This window comes from Sycon ciliatum, chromosome 12 (assembly GCF_964019385.1).
Source record: "Sycon ciliatum chromosome 12, ocSycCili1.1, whole genome shotgun sequence".
Taxonomy (NCBI): domain Eukaryota; kingdom Metazoa; phylum Porifera; class Calcarea; order Leucosolenida; family Sycettidae; genus Sycon; species Sycon ciliatum.
This window is the reverse complement of record NC_088654.1, coordinates 27,030,177-27,053,226: the sequence shown is the minus strand read 5'-3', so window position 1 is coordinate 27,053,226 and position 23,050 is coordinate 27,030,177. Positions and strand designations below refer to the sequence as shown.

The following is a 23,050-nucleotide window of genomic DNA, read 5'->3' as shown; positions in this document are numbered from 1 at the left end:
TGAAGAAAAAATCGATATAATAATAATAATAATAATAATACGAAGTAGTGGTTGCGACTTCGGCGATGATTTGTAAGAAAGGGTTTGCTCCCCACACCGGAGCTCGCGCTATTCCGCCGACTTTACTTAACACTTGACTGACTCACGACTGCCATCCAGAGCACACGAGAAGTCCATCGAACCTTCGACTCGGCAAACCTGCAAGAAAGCACCACTCCCTGCTCAATACACAGTGTTTCGGGGAATTCACCCCTCATCAGTTGAGCTTGAGTAGGCTGAGGAAGATTGTGCCTGAAGAGCACCACTTATATAGTGCTCTCCAGGCACAAACATCACCAGGGATACAAACTTACAGAGACGCTCCATTTCCAGCGCGATAAACACCTCGTGAACACCAGATAGCAGCGTGAGTCAGTGTTGCTCCTGGACGGTGAGACCAGACGTTGAGGACCCTCGGTCATTCGCAACGCTGTCACCTCCAAACCAACTAGTCACAAGCCCGCGCTGGGCACAACAGTACGAAGTAGTGGTTGCGACTTCGGCGATGATTTGTAAGAAAGGGTTTGCTCCCCACACCGGAGCTCGCGCTATTCCGCCGACTTTACTTGACACTTGACTGACTCACGACTGCCATCCAGAGCACACGAGAAGTCCATCGAACCTTCGACTCGGCAAACCTGCAAGAAAGCACCACTCCCTGCTCAATACACAGTGTTTCGGGGAATTCACCCCTCATCAGTTGAGCTTGAGTAGGCTGAGGAAGATTGTGCCTGAAGAGCACCACTTATATAGTGCTCTCCAGGCACAAACATCACCAGGGATACAAACTTACAGAGACGTTCCATTTCCAGCGCGATAAACACCTCGTGAACACCAGATAGCAGCGTGAGTCAGTGTCGCTCCTGGACGGTGAGACCAGACGTTGAGGACCCTCGGTCATTCGCAACGCTGTCACCTCCAAACCAACTAGTCACAAGCCCGCGCTGGGCACAACAGTACGAAGTAGTGGTTGCGACTTCGGCGATGATTTGTAAGAAAGGGTTTGCTCCCCACACCGGAGCTCGCGCTATTCCGCCGACTTTACTTGACACTTGACTGACTCACGACTGCCATCCAGAGCACACGAGAAGTCCATCGAACCTTCGACTCGGCAAACCTGCAAGAAAGCACCACTCCCTGCTCAATACACAGTGTTTCGGGGAATTCACCCCTCATCAGTTGAGCTTGAGTAGGCTGAAGAAGATTGTGCCTGAAGATGGTTGGTCTCACCGTCCAGGAGCGACACTGACTCACGCTGCTATCTGGTGTTCACGAGGTGTTTATCGCGCTGGAAATGGAGCGTCTCTGTAAGTTTGTATCCCTGGTGATGTTTGTGCCTGGAGAGCACTATATAAGTGGTGCTCTTCAGGCACAATCTTCCTCAGCCTACTCAAGCTCAACTGATGAGGGGTGAATTCCCCGAAACACTGTGTATTGAGCAGGGAGTGGTGCTTTCTTGCAGGTTTGCCGAGTCGAAGGTTCGATGGACTTCTCGTGTGCTCTGGATGGCAGTCGTGAGTCAGTCAAGTGTCAAGTAAAGTCGGCGGAATAGCGCGAGCTCCGGTGTGGGGAGCAAACCCTTTCTTAATAATAATAATAATAATAATTTAAAGAGTCGGCGTGGAGAAAGCAATTTTATTAGTGCAATTAGGAGTATAATCGATGCAGACATGGCCAGACAACAACGAGTTCATGGAATTTTTAAGGATTTTTATGTTATTCAAAATCGATTTTCGTGTTCCGCTCATCCTGGCCACCACTTCTCGACCCACTGCGAACGGCAGCGGAGCCTACTCTAGCACAACATCATCGTCCTGGAATGGAGGAGGGGCCACCGAGAGACACTGAACCTTCACCTCGGCAGTTGCCCTTGCCTCCGCCTGAGCCACCCCCTTTACCTTTGTTGACTACCGAGACGGTGGTCCCCCCGGTGCTGGGATCCACGGTGCCGACTGTGTCTGGACAAAGAGGGAGATCATCGGCAAACCAAAATGAAACCAATATCCTCACCCATAGACCCAAAAGAAGAACAGCAAACTATTCACTTGAAATTTATGCACGGAATGGACTTGGCCCACGCAAAATGGACAGTGGAAATGGGTGCGCAGTAGCAGAGAACCCAGCAACGGTGACGCGGAGCAGCGGTCAAACGACTTGTGATGCTGGTGGGGATGATGGAGCCATGTTGGAGGTTGATAAGGAGTGCAGTGAGACTGAGCATCAAACGGATGATGAGGAAGTGACTGATGATGATGATGGTGGTGATGAGGACGATGATGATGAAGATGAGACGGAGGACGAGGATAAGGCGGAGGAGGTTGAAGGAAAGGAGCGGGATGAGACGGAAGAGAGCGACGTGAGCAAAAAGTCAGCTGTATTGTGTCACTTGTTATCACGTCCAGATTGTCTTAGTGTGTACGATGATTCTCACTTTTCTGTTTTGTGCCGTGCAAGTTATGTTAAGCAGTTGAAGGTTCTGGAAGCTGTATGTATTCGTGTGCATAATCCTGTTCTTTGTAAACAAAAGAAGCATGTAGTCGCGCTAAAGTTGTTCTCGTAGCTGGTTATCAGATGTAAATGTTGTGTCATGTTGCACTGTATCACCTCTTGCTTTGTGGCTGCAGTCAGTTATATACGTTACTCGTTAGCACTATGTTTGACACCTATTATGTAATGCTGTAGCACTTCCTTTGTTGTTCACACTTTTAATTAATTATGCTGTTATAAAATGTTCTATTTTTGTTGTTCACACTTTTAATTAATTATGCTGTTATAAAATATTCTATTTTTGTTGTTCACACTTTTAATTAATTATGCTGTTATAAAATGTTCTATTTTTTGTACACAGTACCCTCAGCTCCGATACTATTCACTGATGAGCGGAACACGAAAATCGATTTTGAATAACATAAAAATCCTTAAAAATTCCATGAACTCGTTGTTGTCTGGCCATGTCTGCATCGATTATATATCCTAATTGCACTAATAATAATATTAAATAATAATAATACATGATCCACGCACAAGTCAAGCACTTCCCCACCTTTTGGCTTTAGCGTGCTTCAGACTTCAGTACTGCTGTGTAGGGAGCTGCAAGGAGTACGTATCCAGCTGTGTGCTGCAAAGCATCGCCTCACCATGACAACGTCTGTGGAAGCAGTCGTCAGCAATACAACTTTTTATTACAAGTGATAATACAATGCCAATGGCATGTACTCGGCGTGACAGTAGCTCTTATTGCTGGCTCGCACGGCGCGGCCTCGTCGTTTCAGCATTGCAGACGCTGGGGTAGGTTAGCTCTGCTCTCTGTGAAACGTTAGTGGAAGACACGCGGCTATTTTGTGGAAGACAGTTTATTTTAGCGTAGAGAACAATTACTTTCAAGTTTCAACGCCATTCTTTACGAAAGGAAACAGAAGAACTCTAAGGCGATAGCAGAAGGAGAAGCTGGCCGAAATGGTTGTTTAATTTGAGATTTTGAGTATTGCGAGATGGCGGTAGACAATTACCGGTAACGATAACTGTAATGGCTGTATATATGTGTGAAGGAGAGGCTGGACGTTCTTGGACACTGGAAGAATGACTACTGAAAAGCTGCCGTGGGTGAGTTCTGTTTGTTATCTCTTTCACTGGGACCGTTATAATTTCTTTTCCAATTGGCTATAACAGCATGCCTTAGGCTTAGGCCCTTAGTGGAGTGAGTACTATTATCACCATACACACTTAGCGAGCTCCACTGGAAATACCTTGGCTTAGGCTTAGATGCACCAGTGCACCTAATACTCACTACATCATGTATGTACATGCACTAGATCATGGATATGCAAGTGCATTGCTAGCTGCAAAATGGCGCGTGAGCAGTTGCTTTGCCAACGTCTTCTGAACGTTTGACAGCATTAGTTTTGGTAACTGCTATTGCTGAGTATTGTTACATGGTCAGAACTAGTTTGGGAGACGTGTGGGCGTACAGTGCAGTACTGTCTGGCGCCACAGAATGTAGCCCGCTAGAACGACCAGCCTAGCAATAAGCAGCATGAACCAAGCTCAGTGTACCAATGATCGATTATGTATCACTGTGACTCAACTGTGCATAGAGTGTGATGCATGCAAATAGGAACGGTTTTAACTTTAGGCTACGACTCGAGACTAAACTCTCTCAGCCTTAGTTCTTCAGCGACTGATAGTATTGACTACTATTGTAGCTGTCTCGATGTCATCTGAGACACAGTAGCTAAGGAAGGAAGGAATGAGAAAGGTGATAGACAGTGCAAGGACGTTGAGTTCTCGAAGTTAGCCGTGGCCGTCCTGTGCCGTGGTCCTCTGTCCTTCATCATCACTTTGTTATAGCTAACATTCTTGGTCGTTCGCTGTGATAGGGCTCATCGAAAACTGCGCGAGACCGTCTAGGTCAGGAACACACACCCACCGGTTAACACGAGCACCGGATGGGACCTTCTATCATAACGAGGTGTATTGAAAGATGGGCGAATAATTACAATGACAGTACTACTAGTAAGCTGATGTGACACATTATTTTGTCTTCTCACCTTTGCATGCATGTACATCTTGAAGTAACCTGACGTGACACTTTTTACCTTCTCGCCTCAGTATGCATGTGATTCAACTTGGCTGTATGGCGGCACCTTGGTCTTCTCACCTGTGCTGTGGTGTGGGCTCCCATTGACACTTCTTCCCTTCTTCGGAGCGAGAGGACTTACACCCTTTTGGCGGAACGCCCTGTATATAAACTGCTGCTCTGTAGCTGGCACAGTATCATTGTTCAGTTACCTGATGAAGCCGTGTGCCGAAACGTTAACTGTTTAAAAATGGAATTGGTTCAGATTTGCAGGGAGACTGGAATGGATGTGTCCACTCAAACTTCTTTTTATATTATGAAGCTGCAGGAGGCCTCAAGACTTCTTTTGACATAGTTGAATTTGAAACTCACAAACTACTTCGCATCTTTTCCGCAACTGTTTGCAGAGGAGCGCCTTGGAGCAAGTAATTCGTTGGAGGAGACCATTGAAATGTCCGTGATGCTCCGCTTCAACAAGAAGCACGGAAACATTGCATACAATCATCATTACAAGTGTACTTCTCATGTGGCAGCACTGAGCATGCCGCTATGTCATGGATGCTGTGTAAATGTTCAACAAAAAAGGACAAGGATTAAGGAGTCAAGGACTCATTCCAAGTCTGTTCATGCTCCTAAACATGTTACACGCTGTGAACATTGTGCATTCAGACCGATCATTTTTTCGGCTTCCTTGTACAGCATTCACGTAGATGTCTCTCGATCCGGATCGACGCTCGATCTCGTGCTTTTCGCTCGTTTCCAATGTTGACTCGCGTATGTATTTTCGATAGGATGGAGGAGAGACCGATGCTGCAGTGCTTTGGTGGAAGGTGAGGTCGTCCATTGAACGATCCTTGTCACAAGTCCTAGTCCTGACCCTCTGAAATTGTTTACACCGGTTTTGCATGAATCAGGTGTACCATCTGGGAAAGGTGGTCCAGCCATGGCCGGACCGGTTCCGCGGGCCTGATTTACACGCTCATTTTGAGTTGCGAGACTAGCAACTATTGTGCTTTTTCTGAAAATATCGATGCGATTTCAGCAACTTACTTTCACTTGTTTTGGCATGGTTGCGAAAAGCATAAGTTTAGTTGCGAAATATTTTGGCATCTTTAGGAAAGGGCAACACGCGACTAACTCACGACTGCGTGGTACATGATTGTACACTGTATGTATAGTACTAGATATGTCATGCTGTCAAACCAACAACATGTGTGCTCTGTAGTAGGGCATACTTTTCGCGTAATATTAATGATAACCGGCTCGTACGTCCCGATCGTGTCATTACAATATTGCATACACTGACGTGGTTTAGCTCTGCGTGATAGTACCTGTCGGGCTCAGTGCAGGGAGCGGTTTTGTTCTCCCCCGCCATCCACTCACAGGTCAAGTACTACCTCATCTTTACTCTGTCTTTGTTTTGGCTTCTCCAGCAGTGTGCCATGTAGCTTCGCCTCACCGTGTACCGTTTGTGGACGTGATTAGCTGCGAGAACTGCCGCCGCGAACACACACACGTACACACTACTACTACTGCTATCAATCAGCTACCCTTTGGGGTCACGCCGCCCTCCACTCAGAGAACTGAGCGCAAGGTGAGGGGCAGTGGCGCAAACAAAACAGAAAGTACAGCAAAATGAATTGAAAAAAAGGAAATCAAAACAAGCTGCCATATTGATGGAAAGGGACTCACAAACAGAGGAAGGAAATATCACAAACCAGATGAACAGTCTGCTGTAGGTCCACTATAACATGCAACGACTGAAGAAAGGAACAATATTTATGTGAACATGATGTTCTGTTCAACAATAACGTCTGTACTGCTTCGGCCTTCATGCACCAGGAAAGCACAATCTTGAGCTGGAGGGTGGGCACCGAACGTCCCACAAGGGCTCCACAAGACGTACTTTCACGAAACGACGAGGAGTATGCGCAGCAAGCTAACATCACAACACCATCGCCGCACGACGACTGGCCACTCAGGTCCAAACAACACGACAAATTCACAATTCCAGCTATCACCATCACCGCGCAGGAATAAATTGTTGCGAGTGTGACCTGTATCCTTTTTCATCCAGGAATCCACTTGTTTTGCCGAACGCCACTCAGCATTGTTTCAGGCTGGGGATTGATCCGAGGGCTCGCCACGCCACTGCGGAGGATGCGGAAAGGACGCAAGAAGACGGTGACGGCAACAAATTACCCGCCCTGGTCGTCAGCTCACTGAATGCCCTTCCGCGCGAGCGAAACCGGCTGCAAGGCATGAAAAGCCTACTGCCAGTCAATACCCAGGGACGACCCTGACCAGAAGGCCAAGGCCGCCCCGTGGAGGAGGCCAACAAAGAGAAAACCAGGAGCTAACAAATCTGCTTCCTCTCCGCGAAAATTTTTGACACAATAGTACACACACCACACACGTGTTTTGCATTGGAGGGGGGGGGGGTAAACCCCGTATTTTCTTGATCTTGGTCTGCTGCCATCTTGGAGTACTCAAAATCAGGGAAAGGATCCGTGGGCGCAAACTCTCCCGCACAACAGCTCTGCTATCGTTATCATGGTTATGTCATCGGGCACCCTGTGGCTGAGAAAGCAGTGATAAAAGGTTTGTGCGTAGCGACATAAGAGTATTAAGACACAATGGACATGATGCCAATGAGTACTTGTGGTTACTATGGCAACAAAGAGAGTGTCGTCATTGACCTCAGTCTCCCCCCCCCCCCCCCCCGATACGTGCTGCAGCTGGGGTTATACTAGCTGGAAATGTATCCGTGGCGTCAGAACAACATTGCTGGCGTTGAGAAAGGTTAGCTCTGCTCTCTGTATTGCTTTGACTTTTGTGCAAGACGCGCATCTATTTTGTGTCTACATGTCTGTGTGTAACAGTGTATTGTGGCGTACAGGCCACTTATAATACAGTCAAGTTACAAAGCCATTATTTACGGAAGGAAACAGTAGAACTTTGAGGCGATAGCAGAAGTATAAACTCGCCGCACGGGTTGTTCAGTTGGAGATTTTGAGTATTCGAAGATGGCGGCAGACAAGTGGCACCGGTACCTGTGCATACATATTATTATAGGTTCAATTTTCGTCTGATTCTCAATTTAGTAAGTATAACACAGAGATAAGAAACAGAAACTGCTCTTTCTTCTGTCTGTGGATGCGTGCATATAGTGAAGGAGAGGCTGGACGTTCTTGGACCCTGGAAGAAGGGCAAAAGCACAGCTGTCGTGGGTAAGTTCTGTTTGTTATATTCTCTTTCACAGGAGAGTTCTAATTCCCCCCCCCCCAACTGGATGTTATAGTATGGCTTAGCAAAGCGCCGTTCCCACAGCGGATGCGGAAAACTTGGCTTTCAGTCGAGTCTCACGCGAACCGTGAAATTCTTTTAGCAGAGTGAGTACTATTATCGCAATACACACTTAGCGAGCTCCACAGGAAATACCTTAGATTTTTAGATAAGCCTTGATTGGTTGAAAACAATCATGTTGTTTGCTTGCCAGCATGTCACAAGGCGGAGGACGCACTGTATTCGAAAACAGTGCTTTTCACGACAACCTCTGCCAACCGTGGATGGTCGTAGTAAAGAACACTGTTTTCGAACACAGTTCGTCCTGCGCCTTGCAACATGCTATCAACCAAACAAATACCTTAGATGTATCGGTGTGCTAAGAAAACTTGCTACATGTACTAGATAGTAGATAATGAAGTGCACTGCTAGCTTCAAAATGGCGCTCGAGCAGTCGCTCCGCTAACGTCTTCAGAACGTTTGACGGCACTTGCTATCGCTTTGCTATCAGATACTGGCCAGTACTAGTTGGGAGACGTGTGGGCGTACATTGCAGTAATGTCTGGCGCCACACAAATGTAGCGCGGAAGAATGACTAGCCTAGTATCAAGCTCATCAAGCTCAGTACATGACAGTGTGTGGGCGTGCAGTGCAGTGATGTCGGGCGCCGAAGAATGTAGGTAGAACGAGTACATGTACTGATGTAGGCTAGCATCGAGCTCACTATCAATGTATACACCGTGAGATCTGCATGAAAATGTGTGATGTGATTTTTAGAGAGTAGTCATATTATTACCAGAACTTATCAGCATGCACCGGAGGGTGCGTACAGTCAAATCAACATGGAAGCAAGGGAAATCGCTGAACGGCTTGAACTATAGCGGACAGGACGGTACGGAGGTACTCGCCAAGTCCAAATCATGACAAATGTTTCATACCGCTGAGAGGCCATACAGAGGACTTCCAGCGTGCACTGCCCTGCCCTACTACACTAGTCACGTGGTCACCGTGCCTGCAGGGTACAACTAACTACTTACTAGCCTGTTTGACCTTCTTTGGGTGCACTCCTGTCACTCGAGTTGAACTCGAGTTGAACCTTGGTGTGAAAGTTGTCGCCTGCTGGCGTGGTGACCAGGTGATTTGGCCGCCCAGGAGCACGTCACCGCTTGTTCAACCATGTCCGATCGGGAATAAAAGGAGGAACGCTGCATCGCAGCGTTTTTGGACCAAAACCAGTCGACTCAGCGTCCAAACTTTTGAAGACAACGACATATGGGCCAATCGCGGTCATCCGTGCTTTTATAAGAACGAAATGGCGCTTTTAGTGACATTTTGAATACAAATCCTCATCTAGTAGGGCGCAATCACCCATTTTCGGTGGAAGTGCGCGAGTTCGATTTGGATTGAAGTAGGAAGGGAGTGCCTCAGCTTTCTCGGACCAAGACCATTTGACTCAGCACCCCGAAGACTAGAACTAGTGAAATTTTGATTCTAGCATTAACTTCCTCTTTAAGGTAAAGCTGCAAAGCTCCTCAAATGTAGATCACCGGGAAATGGAGATGTCATGTCCATAGAAGTCAACAGGATTCTCTTTGTTGAGCAATGTCGCTCCGGCAGCAGATCTCACAACTTCAGATGTCATGTTGGTCCCGGACATGACCTTAAACTGTGTCCAGAAAGGTAAGCGAAGATTACCATCCAGAGAAGATCCTTGTTATCATAAGTGTTATGATTTTGTAACGTCCCATTTTTGTTTACATACTTGGTCTCACTGATTTTCTCGAACTTTTTCTCTTCCTTGATGCTTCTCACTAATGTGCCCAATTTTTTACTCTTTCTTGCCGATATTCTTGTTATGATTCATCTTGTCCTTCTTGTTCTCATTATAGTTTCCATTCTTGTTCTCATTATAGTTCCCATTCCTGTTCCCATTATAGTTCCCATCCTTGTTCTCATTCTTGTTCTCATTTCCTTTTTCTCTTTCTAGTTCTAATTTCTGTTCTCAGTTCTCTTTGTTCTCCTTCATAATCGCATTTTGGTTCTTCTAGTTCTTTTTCCCATCCTGTTGCTGTTGTAGTTGCTGATCGCTGGCTGCTCGTTGGCCGCTCGCCTGGCCGCTCGCCTGGCCGCTCGCCTGGCCGCTCGCCTGGCCGCTCGCCTGGCCGCTCGCCTGGCCGCTCGCCTGGCCGCTCGCCTGGCCGCTCGCCTGGCCGCTCGCCTGGCCGCTCGCCTGGCCGCTCGCCTGGCCGCTCGCCTGGCCGCTCGCCTGGCCGCTCGCCTGGCCGCTCGCCTGGCCGCTCGCCTGGCCGCTCGCCTGGCCGCTCGCCTGGCCGCTCGCCTGGCCGCTCGCCTGGCCGCTCGCCTGGCCGCTCGCCTGGCCGCTCGCCTGGCCGCTCGCCTGGCCGCTCGCCTGGCCGCTCGCCTGGCCGCTCGCCTGGCCGCTCGCCTGGCCGCTCGCCTGGCCGCTCGCCTGGCCGCTCGCCTGGCCGCTCGCCTGGCCGCTCGCCTGGCCGCTCGCCTGGCCGCTCGCCTGGCCGCTCGCCTGGCCGCTCGCCTGGCCGCTCGCCTGGCCGCTCGCCTGGCCGCTCGCCTGGCCGCTCGCCTGGCCGCTCGCCTGGCCGCTCGCCTGGCCGCTCGCCTGGCCGCTCGCCTGGCCGCTCGCCTGGCCGCTCGCCTGGCCGCTCGCCTGGCCGCTCGCCTGGCCGCTCGCCTGGCCGCTCGCCTGGCCGCTCGCCTGGCCGCTCGCCTGGCCGCTCGCCTGGCCGCTCGCCTGGCCGCTCGCCTGGCCGCTCGCCTGGCCGCTCGCCTGGCCGCTCGCCTGGCCGCTCGCCTGGCCGCTCCCCTGGCCGCTCGTCGGGTTTTTGAGCGTCGGGTTTTTGAGCGTCGGGTTTTTGAGCGTCGGGTTTTTGAGCGTCGGGTTTTTGAGCGTCGGGTTTTTGAGCGTCGGGTTTTTGAGCGTCGGGTTTTTGAGCGTCGGGTTTTTGAGCGTCGGGTTTTTGAGCGTCGGGTTTTTGAGCGTCGGGTTTTTGAGCGTCGGGTTTTTGAGCGTCGGGTTTTTGAGCGTCGGGTTTTTGAGCGTCGGGTTTTTGAGCGTCGGGTTTTTGAGCGTCGGGTTTTTGAGCGTCGGGTTTTTGAGCGTCGGGTTTTTGAGCGTCGGGTTTTTGAGCGTCGGGTTTTTGAGCGTCGGGTTTTTGAGCGTCGGGTTTTTGAGCGTCGGGTTTTTGAGCGTCGGGTTTTTGAGCGTCGGGTTTTTGAGCGTCGGGTTTTTGAGCGTCGGGTTTTTGAGCGTCGGGTTTTTGAGCGTCGGGTTTTTGAGCGTCGGGTTTTTGAGCGTCGGGTTTTTGAGCGTCGGGTTTTTGAGCGTCGGGTTTTTGAGCGTCGGGTTTTTGAGCGTCGGGTTTTTGAGCGTCGGGTTTTTGAGCGTCGGGTTTTTGAGCGTCGGGTTTTTGAGCGTCGGGTTTTTGAGCGTCGGGTTTTTGAGCGTCGGGTTTTTGAGCGTCGGGTTTTTGAGCGTCGGGTTTTTGAGCGTCGGGTTTTTGAGCGTCGGGTTTTTGAGCGTCGGGTTTTTGAGCGTCGGGTTTTTGAGCGTCGGGTTTTTGAGCGTCGGGTTTTTGAGCGTCGGGTTTTTGAGCGTCGGGTTTTTGAGCGTCGGGTTTTTGAGCGTCGGGTTTTTGAGCGTCGGGTTTTTGAGCGTCGGGTTTTTGAGCGTCGGGTTTTTGAGCGTCGGGTTTTTGAGCGTCGGGTTTTTGAGCGTCGGGTTTTTGAGCGTCGGGTTTTTGAGCGTCGGGTTTTTGAGCGTCGGGTTTTTGAGCGTCGGGTTTTTGAGCGTCGGGTTTTTGAGCGTCGGGTTTTTGAGCGTCGGGTTTTTGAGCGTCGGGTTTTTGAGCGTCGGGTTTTTGAGCGTCGGGTTTTTGAGCGTCGGGTTTTTGAGCGTCGGGTTTTTGAGCGTCGGGTTTTTGAGTTGCTGCTGTTGCTACTGTTGCTGCTGTTGCTGCTGTTGCTGCTGTTGCTGCGGTTGCTGCTGCTGTTGCTGCTGTTGGTGTTGTTGCTGCTGTTGGAGCTGATGCTGCTGTTGCAGCTGATGCCGCTGATGCTGTTGTTGCTGTTGATGCTGTTGATGCTGTTGATGCTGCTGTTGGTGCTGTTGTTGTTACTGACGTTGGCGTTGTTGTTGGCGTCGCTGTTGGCGTTGTCGTTGTCCACGTTGTTGTCGTTGTTGCTGTTGTTGTCGTGGTTGTTGTCGTTGTCGTGGTTGTTGTCGTTGTCGTGGTTGTTGCCGTTGTTATTGGGGTTGTTGTTGTCATTGTCGTCGCTTTTGCTGTTGTTGGCGCTGTTGTTGTCGTTGTCGTTGGCGTTATTGGCATTGTTGTCGCTGTTGACGTTGTTGTCTTCGTTGTTGTCGATGTCCTCATTGTTGTCGTTGTTGTTGTTGTTACTATCGTTGCTGCTGTTGCTGCTGTTGTTGCTGTTGGTGTTGTTGTTGTTGTTGTTGTTGTTGTTGTTGTTGTTGTTGTTGTTGTTGTTGTTGTTGTTGTTGTCGTTGTCGTTGTCGTTGTCGTTGTCGTTGTCGTTGTCGTTGCTGTTGTTGTTGTTTATTTTGTTGCCGTCGTCATTATCGTTGTGGTCGTCGTTGCTGTTGTTACTGTTGTCGTTGTTGTTTGCATTTTTGTTGTACATGTAGTTGTGGGCGTTGCTGTCGGCGTTTTTGTTGTCTTTGTTGTCGTGGTCGTTGTCGTTGATGTTGTGTGCGTGTGTACAGTAAGTTTGTGTGTACAGTGAGTGTACGTCTAGTACGTGTGTGTGTATACGGTGAGTGTGCGTAAGGGTGCATGTGTGTGCAGTAAGTGTGTGTAAGGGTTTGGCCGTGTGCATTCGATACAGCATTCCTTCTCTTGCAGGAACTGAACGGACGTCCAGCCCAAACACGGAAGTGCAGCACTTCACATTGAATTTACTGGCAGTACGACTCCATGATGTAGCACTCGCCACCTAGCACGGGAACCTTCGGGCATTTCGCAGAGATTTTGTCTGCTCTGATTGCACTGCTGATCATGTGATCCTGGCTGATGTGTGCTCGCCCGGTTGCCGCCAGACCCAACCTGGCCAGCTGGTGATCATCCCAGGGCAAGTCTGGCCGGACCTACATAATGTTCATAGTAACTATACACTTGACCACAGATGGTGGTCACAGTGCCCCAGACTTTGGCACGCTGGCGTCATGCGCCACACGGCTCGTCTTTCCTTGTCCAAGTCTATGTGTGCTGCTCTCCTATCGGCCTCACTATCCTTTACATCGTGAGTGTAGACCACTACCCCATATACGGAACAGTTGCTTTGTGAGTGAATGTTTTTGTTTATTTCACGGCTGAGCGTAGCGAAAGAGTGCAAAAACGTATTTTTCACTCGCAGATATGTTAATGCTTTTGCTCTTGCTCTGCGCAACTCCGTTGAACCTGCCATCGTGGTCTTTGTTTTTCCTCGAGGTAGTTGAAGTTGCCCGCCCACCCACCCTGGTTTCATGGGGTCTTCCGCTGTTCTTCTTGATATTCTATGCCAATGTGTGTGGCTTATGATTATGACATACACTGGTTATTACATACCATTTCTTGCTGTCTCTATTCTTGGGTCCGACTGGCAGCGGGGCAGGAATTAATGAAATAGAAAGGTTTTTTGGCCGAAAGGCGTGTTTTTCCTCTAGCCCGGTTGAGCGGTCGCGGCTAGGAATGTAGGGAGTCATTGTTTTCAGGCGCTCCCCTGCTGCCCAGTCACCCATGCTCACCACTGGCCATGCTGTTTCACTTGATTTTACGGCCTTTTCTCCCGCTTGCTGGCGTTTCTTTGATGGATTTAGATGTTTTTCGGCTATTTATCTATTATGTGGCTGCGAGTGTGGTTTTTTGCTTCTACTCATTTCTGGAAAACCACCACGGTGGTGAGTGTGATAGCTCTGGTAGACCACTACCCCATGTACTGAACAGTTGCTTTGTGAGTGAAAAGCAACACTCCCTGCTCAATACAGAGTGTGGTTTGGAGAATTCACCCCTCATCAGTTGAGCTTGAGTAGGCTGAGAAAGATTGTGCCTGAAGAGCACCACTTACATAGTGCTCTCCAGGAACAAACATCTCCAGGGATACAAACTTATAACAAACTTGTCCGTTTCCAGCGCGACAAACACCTCCTGAACACTAGATACATGTAGTCTGTGTGGAACTGTCCGAGTGTCGGTGCATGAAAAACGGTCGTTAAGAGCAGGTGGTCGCTAAACACAGAGGTCGCTTACACCAGGTTTTACTGTAGCTCATTACTATATACACGTTTAAACCTCACTCCATATTCACCCACATACAATTGTCCATCTACATACTGTCAAAGCCATTAATGAAGTGCTAACTCTAACGAGTTAACGAGGGGAAACCTGTCGTTAAAATAGAAATCGTTATACAGAAATCGATTCATATACTGTCCTATTGAGCGTTGAGAATGAGTGAGAATCGTTACCTTTGGTACATGTAAACCAGTCAATTTTGAGAAATCGTTGCGCCTCGTTAGAATAATGGCTTTTACAGTAAGTGGTGAATATTGCTGATTATGCTGACCTTTCATACAGTCATTCCAGTCAACTTGCCCATCATGCCGGCGGCTTATACTGGGCATATAAACCTCATACAAACCCCATACAAACCCCATATAGACCGCCACCATAGAAACAGGAAGAAGTTGACTGTCAGTTTGTATGAAGGTCAGCATAAGTATAATACATCCCACTAGTACGCTTGTACGTGAAATATAAACCATCATACAAACCTCGGCTTCGCCTCGGTTTGCATGTCGGTTTATATTTCACGTACAAGCGTACTGTTGGGTTTCATCACTCCCTTAGTATTGACTCCCATTGATTTTCGCTATACCTAAGCAGTCAAATTTTCCTGCATATTTCACTCCTTAGCGCTATATTGACTGCTTACTATTTTTAGGGGTTGCGCAGTTGAACGGTGCCTAGTGCAGCATTGTCACTGCACGAGTAGGTGGTGGTGCAACGGTTGTGCAATCATAAAACCGGGATTCATGAGGTTATCGTTCTGGAATTTGAAATACGGACTGTTGATCGTGATAAATCTAATATTGACTTCGTACTTGGTCAGTACTGAGTATAGGAAATAAAACCTCGTAAAAGACATCGGCTTCGCCTCGGTCTTTTACTCGGCTTTTATTTCCTATATTGACCTCGTACTAGGGTCCAGCGGATAATGCCGGCATTATACGACTATCCGAGCATCAGAGCATTATGGAGCATTAGAAAGGAACAAAACGAGCATTATGGGAGGTTTGAGCGGCATACCGAGTTTCATAGTGGATAATATCGGGAAATCCCAGGTTTTTGGCAACAATCGGCTACAATCATGATAATAAGATGTCTGATGATTGGTTTTTGTCATGAAACTCTGAGTAACAACGAAACATCCCTATTTTACTCCTTTTGTGTACCTCTTGCGTACTACGCTCCGCCCATTCCGGGCATTTGAGCACTATGCGTTGTACCGGCGCTTGACTTTGTGATTGTGTAGACACGTAACATCTTTAGCACTAGCGCTACATAAAAATTGCTACATAAAAACGTTATGATTGTAGCGATGTGGTCAGGTAAATGTATACAAGCCATTTGTGAAGCATGCCCAACCGAGGCCGAGGCAGTTCAAGTGCCACAAATCCGGAGAAATTATTCACGAGGTTTCTTTTACTTTTAGAATAATGGAGAGCTATGGAGGAGACATACGCGAAGTGAATACCAAACAGACGAAGAAGAGTTTTCTAGTTGTGCCAGAGGCTCTGGCGATAGCATCTCTAGCGATACTGAAGTAGACACTGATGCATTGCTAAATTTGGGCCAGGATGAAGGAGCGGCTATAAACAGAAATAGCTCGTTCCAAAAAAACTGGCTTTGCCGAGTCCAGCTCAGAAGGCTCGAAACGAACTAGAATTTCTTATGGACTCAGTACCAAGTCGATTCCGTATGGACAGGGATGCGCCGCCATGGATCGCGCTGACGGGCTATTTTGCGGGAGATGCCAAGGCTGGGCGTGGACGTCCAAGGACATCCATTGCGACGCGCATCACAAGCGACTTACAGAGGAGGAACATCAACTTGAAGCGCAGCAGTCAGCTGGGGAATGTGAGGGCCATCGCTCTGGACAAGCCTACATGGAGAAATCTGGCCGACAATCCATGATCTGGCGTCACAGGTCATCAGTGCGCCGTGTTAATAATTACCCTGATAATGGAATTTGATCATAGGAGATAGGACAGAAGCGGAACGTATAATTATACCCACATAATTATATTATTACGCGTGCTGTGGTATTATTATTATTATTATTATTAAGTACACAAGAAATAAAAGCTGAATAAATACGACTGCATGACATTGGAGAAAAGCACCAATTAGAGCAAAACAAAGCGACACATCGCTCATTGAAAACACTGTTCTCTTCCTTTGTCTTCTTTCTTTCAAATTTTCTTTTTGAAGTGGAGAGAAAAATTCTAAGTCGAAAGATTACAATGCCTAAGTGGTCGATACAAGCGGTCGATATTGCGCCGATATGGGTAATATCAAGAGTGCATAAACAAGAGTATGCAACTGTGGTTATGGGTCAGTGCGCGGCGCGCTGCCTTCATTACGTAACCAGTAACTTGCCTTCATCACGCTCTGAAAGCATGCATTCAAACTCACAATTTCTCGTACGAGACCATCTGTTTTTGCTCGATTCGTTCCAGTACCTACGCAATCTCTAAATTCTGTCGCGTGAACTTCAGTTCCGTACGAAAGTTCATTTCAAACCAGAGGAAAAGGGCGGTGGTTGATTTTCCGCAGTGCGCGGACTGCAGCTGAATGATGTAATGAAGGCAGCGCGCCGCGCATCTGGCCCATAGAAAAGAGATCACACTACATATAATGCTCTTGGTTTGGGACAAAAATGGAAGAAAGTCTGCACATTGTCAAACTTCCAGGAAATTATGCATATCGTCGATCTGCATCTGAAGCTGCCACCTTATCTCTCACGAGCTCCACCACTTCTTAGCACTATAAGACATGATCGCTTCTCCATTGATTGCTCTCAATTCCACCCAGATGACTCGCTATTGTATGGCCCCACGTCCGGCACCCCCTGAAATCCCCAAACTATGGGTGGACTTGGAAATGATCCCACTTATGGGTTCATCACACCTCAGTAAGAGGGTGAGGACAAGGTGCAGAAAAATTAAGGATTGACGGCATCAGGGTATCCGTCCCGTGATCCAACTGCAGTTGCCCCTGCTCTCCCCCCCCCCCCCCCCCCCCCCCAATGAAAGTAATACTATTATTAGTGTGGGTGGCTAAATCAGAGTGGATCTGATATAAGCTTCACTAGGACCATTGATAACACAAGAGTTAATCTAGCCAGAGGTTTTCCATGGTTAACAGGTATGTATACTTCAAATAGAAAGTATATGCATCATGAGACCAACAAAGGTGGCAGGTACAACATTACACCTTCAAGCAACAGACCCAACACCATCTGGCAGAAGCGTACCCACCAACCGAACTAGCTGCCACACGCATGCACGCACCCCCACCCCCCCCCCCCACGAACACACACACCTGTCCTGTCCAGTAGAGCTACTGCCACAGGGGTCACGTGGGCCCCAGAGGGGCATCAGAGAGGAAGATGGAGCACGCAGCCTGATTACGCCGGAGATGGTGGCGCAAACGGAACCGGCGAGAACACACGCATACATGAGGGAACGAATTACACTGCTGGGTAGTCGGGCGGGGACCAGTCCACGAGCACCGGTGACGACCGCGGCCTTGCGCAGTCCAAAAGCAGCGGACACAAACACACACACACACAAACACACACCCCACCCGAACCCAACAGACACGCTCGCTCATGTACCCACACACAGTCCGGTATCACACAATGTCAAAGACCATCTCAGCACATTTGATCGTCAGGAGATTCGACCTGGGGCTCGCATTACATTTGTACATTATAATATTACAACTTGGCCGTGATTAGTCAGCCAGATACGAGTTCATGAACAGCAAAAATACCCAAGAAAAACACACACACTCGGGGGAAAAGAGATTGTTATAAGGAGAGCTACTAAGAAAAAATACAATGTATTCTCTACAGTGGTTGTACTACGAGAGTGGGGTATAGACATGGAAATTATTGCAATCAATAGAAAAATGAAAATTCAAGTTTGACGACAGTAGTGTCTTCTCTATGTACATTAGATAGGTAGAAAAAATGAACTGGTCTAGGCTTTGCTGCTGCTGCTGGTCTGTGCTCAAGAGACGAATCAGGAAACTAATCATCTACACACTCACATAATGTACACATGCTACTAACACAGTCATCACCATAACTCAAGTACAGACAGGGTACAGGTAGGGTCACGGATAAGCTGCTGAAGCCAGGACACCAGTCTGGCATTCTCACGGTACTGTATAACCCATAGTGTATGCAACACAGTATGAGACTGAACTGCTCTGACAAACCTTTCCAAACAATCATCATCATACTGGAAACCACACCTCCGTGCATCCAGCTCACACAGGTCAGGGCATGACTCAACAACTTCACTAACACATGACAGTGAGACAACACCTATATGGTGTTCAAGTGGGTAGGACACATTGGCTACACTCAGCTTAGAACAAGAAGACAATGCTTTACACACTGATACAACACCATCACTATCTACAATATTACCATACACATTGACATCCTCTAGACTGCCTGACAAAGACTGAATGATGGACGACAGTATACTGCCATCGTCACATTCATTGTAGACGAGATTTAGCGTGCGTACACCCTTGCAGTGCAACAGACCAGCAGCAACGCGTCGCAGACCAGCAGTACCACAGCCAGAATTAGCGATGTTAATGGTACTGCTATCAAAGCAATAATGTGTGCTGAGAAAGTGCCCAATAGATACACAATCAAAAAGAGATAGGCTTACAGAACGAAAGCTAATGCCTTGGTGAAACACTTGTGAAAAGAATGAACAATGACCATCACAGGACGCACCTTTATACCGGCAGTGTTCATGATGAGACACCAGAAGATGAACCAGATAGCGCCGTTCCTCGGTCGACTCCGCTGGACGAACTGCAGGCATAGCAGTAGCAGTAGCGTCCTCGGTGGATGACGGGTCCGGTGTCTTGGTGCTCGGACGCATCATACGCTCGCATTGCAATGCCGCGACGGGATTGACGTTGTGCACAGCAGCGAGGAATACTTCCGTGTTGGGATCCACTGCCTCCTTCTTCCACACATTGATGAGAGTTGACAGAAATAGTTCATCCGTCAACTCTCTCCCCCGTGGCAAAGCGCTCTCGACACGTTGGCAGCCGTTGCCCTCACCGCACGTCTCGTCCAGCAGCTTGTAGGCCAGTTCTTTCATTTTCTCATACGTTAGCGTTGCGCAAAGCGTGGACTGCATCCTTTCAAGACCCGGAACTGCAGTCTTGCTATGGGAGTAGCTGACAATGTCAGCCACAAGACGAGAGTCGGCAGTGTCCGATGTCGACGATAGGCGCTCCCCACAGATTAGCCCCCAGAGATGCTCCATGATGACGAACGAGGGCTTGCGCGGTAACAGTGTAATGACAAAGCGCCAGAACATTGTCATGTGACCACTGTAATGACCGACTCTCTTCACCAGCCATGTTGCGTCATGCTCGTCATTCAGCACTTCGCGTGACAGATACCATGCCGACATGAACTCCTGTAGGGACAGGTGAGCGAAGCGATACTGTCGGTTCTCAGTCGAGCTGCCGTCTTTGTAAGCGATCAGGAGTCCAAGCTGAAGAGCGGCATCACTTAAACCGGCGCTTTTCACTTCCGACTCGCTGAACACGGCCTTTTGCACCGACAACATTGCAAGTGCAAAGCGGGAGACCTCGTACAGCAACTCCATCTCCCGTGCATCCACCTCGGCAAACGACCTGTACAACTTTCCTGCATTCCGCTCCAAGACACGTAGAAATAGCGACTCATACAATGCCGTGCTGGATTTCGCCAAGCCACGTCCGCTGTGGTATAGTTCACATACCAGAGCAGCAAATAATGGAGTTCCCATCAATGCTAGCATGGCCGGCTGTGCATGCAGCTTCTCCAGCATCTCCTCCGCTTGTTTTCCGCCCACCACTTTTCTCACGTACGTCTTCACGTTCTCTTGTGAGAATCCGATAACCTCCAGTTGTTGATGGTACTTTCCACAGTGGCTTAACTTGTACGCATCGGCGCATGGTCGAGATGTGACCACCACATGCATATCAACACTGCGTTCCCTCAACAGCATGTCTTGCATGTACGGGCTACATTTCTCCAGGCTGCATTCGTCCATGCCGTCAAGCACAACACAGAGACGTGACGGATGACGGCGAAAGTAGCGAGCTATCTCCTCCAGCTCATCTTGTTCCATGTCCAACCTGTCGAATCGAGCAGCCAGCAACTCACACAGGTTAGTTGCAGATCGCACCTCAGCACGTCGTAACTCAACAGCCAAGACAAGATCAATATTCTCCTTCAACAGCGAATCTATAGCCCACAGGTATTCCAGCATTAGAAGGAAGATTGTAGATTTGCCACTGCCCGCACTGCCAAACGCAAGCACGTTATTCTTTTTCACTCCAATGGACACGTTGCTAGCTGCACGAGACAGAAGTCCACATTCGGAATCAACTACTCCGCTGGCGCCTGTTTGGCCCTTTGCACTATCGCTACCCGTGTCAGAGAAGATCTCGCTAAGCTCAATGCCACGTGTCTTTGCGGACTTTCCATCCTGAGCTGCTCTGATAGCATTTAGCTGGCGTGCTCTCTCAGATTCGGAGGAAAAGAACGACTCGCTCTTGAAAAGTGTTTCTACTTCATCCTTCGTCAGCAGAGTAAGATTGACAAAGAGCTCGCTCAAAGCTATTTCCCTATCTGTTCCTAAACCTCCGCTGATCTGCACACCACGATCCTTGACCGCATCACGCAATCGTGTCTGCGCCTTTAGGAGAGACGCTGGTAATTTGTGATCCTCCGCCATCGTCAAATCTCAAAGACAAAGGATTCGAGTATCGAGCGTGTGTTCATTATCTACATAATTATTGCAGAAATCACAGCCGAGTCATAATCGATCACTTGTCAGCTAAAATAAAATAAATAATAAGGCCACACTGAAGAAGGTCTGTGGTTCGACTCACCCGACCGACCGTACAATTTCAGCCCGACCGTAACTTTTTTTCGGCGGGCTGTCGTGTGACTGACGCACGTGGACTGAACACGTCCACGTCTACGTGCTGTGCAGCGTGAGTCTGCGGATGCAGGCGGCTCCTTTTCGACTTGACTTGTAGTTGTACTGCAGTTAGTCCATCGGCCAAATCTCAGAAAGGGCCTCTTTCGGCGAAGGTGATGCACTGAAGCTCCAACTAAACGCCCTTTGGCACACTAGCTCATGAGACCCCATAGAATACGAATCCGATTGTTGGACGTTGCCAATCCAGTCCAGGATAGTCGAACTGGGTCGAATACCTTCTTCCGATTTTCGTAATTTCGTCCACCATTACATCTTTCTCATCGACTTTTTTTCGCTTGGCGAATGTTCTTGAGCCGCTGAGCAGAATCTACGCACGCTCGAACACTTGAAATGCCTGCATGTTGACGGTTCGCAAGATTCTAGCGAGCTTGGTGGAAATCTATTATTTATTTTGACATTTTTGGGGGAATCTGAATTAGAACGGTAGAAGCTCATTCGGAGAAGACGGCGTGTCGCCGCTGTCGGATTGTCGCTACTGTGTTTCAGACGTATTTGCTTGAACGTGCTATTGAGGATGGACAGAAGATGAAGTGACGGCTTTCTTGAACACGGACGTTGTGTCTACATTGTAGCTGAAACATCTCATCTGGCGTCTAGAACGGAATTATTATGAGTTGTGAGTGCCAGCTGAGCTGAACACAAGCTGGACACCATTCGTCAGCTGGGAATTTGCATCGAAGCTCTTGATAGCCACGATAAGCATAATTATACAGAGGTAACCTTGTTTGACTCAATACGCATGCAGGTGATACCACTAGTGGCACTGCAATGTAAATGGTGCAAAATTGATCCAACAACGAATATGTACTTCGTACAATCACGAACAATTGTAAGGCAAGTATTCATGCCTGTCATAGAAGAATTTCAGTCCGGAAGTCTTGTTGTCATGGTCATAAATAATACAGGACTTGAGTTGGCTCTGGACATAAACACACTTGTGGTGAATACGGTCATTATTGCGAGAAAAAGATTAAGGCACTGTATGTTAACACCTGATGCCGCACTACACGCAATATTTCATGTACATGTATGTGAGACTCAATTGCATCCACAAGGCCGTAGATGCATGTAAGCACACAATGCTGTAAGTAGTAGTCGACATGTGGTGCCTTCCTGCTGCACATGCACATGCGGCAAGTAATAGTTGGCAACGACACATGACCTATCTGCACCGCACAGCGCGAGCTTAGAAAGGAATATTGCACACATAGTGCTATTTGTGTTCCGATATCGTTAAGCCGGTATACATGTACTAGTATCCTTATACATGTACCTGGTCACTCGATAGGCGATGCCGACTGTACTAATCTTATCCAAATTACCCGACAGGCTATAGCACACTGCGTCAGATCACTATGCAACAAAACAAGAGCTTTGGAGCGAATATACACTGAAGCAAAGTAGGTTTCAACGGTACAGCACTAGTCACGATGAGGGGAGTTACGAGGATGGTTAGGCCGTGACACATAGATGATGATTGTTAAATTCATGCACGGTGGAAAATTACCACCAATGGCGATGATATTGCTTTCACAACAATGACATCAGTAGGAGCAGTGACACAACCTTACTGCTCCAAGTAGGATTTACAAGCGAGTGAAGGGAGAGCAGACTGGTCTAATAGCAGACCGGGTCTAAGCAAGGAAGTAATCGGCATCAGAGGTGAGCTTGCACATCAGAAAACAGATGATGATCACCAAACACAGAGAAGTTGGCTATGTGTATGTTTGTGTCACTGTGTGTGCATGTGTGTGTGTGTGTGCATGTGTGTTTGTGTGTATGCGCGCACATCTGTG

At 48.4% G+C, this 23,050-nt stretch overlaps 1 long non-coding RNA gene across 1 annotated transcript; it reads left to right on the top strand.

Moving 5' to 3' along the window:
• Window positions 1-3,505: 3,505 nt before the first annotated feature.
• Window positions 3,506-10,043, top strand: LOC135828311 (uncharacterized). Its single transcript, XR_010555625.1, has 3 exons — window positions 3,506-3,642; window positions 6,049-6,209; window positions 7,786-10,043. It is a non-coding gene; the product is annotated as an uncharacterized LOC135828311 (long non-coding RNA).
• The last annotated feature ends 13,007 nt before the right edge of the window (window positions 10,044-23,050 follow it).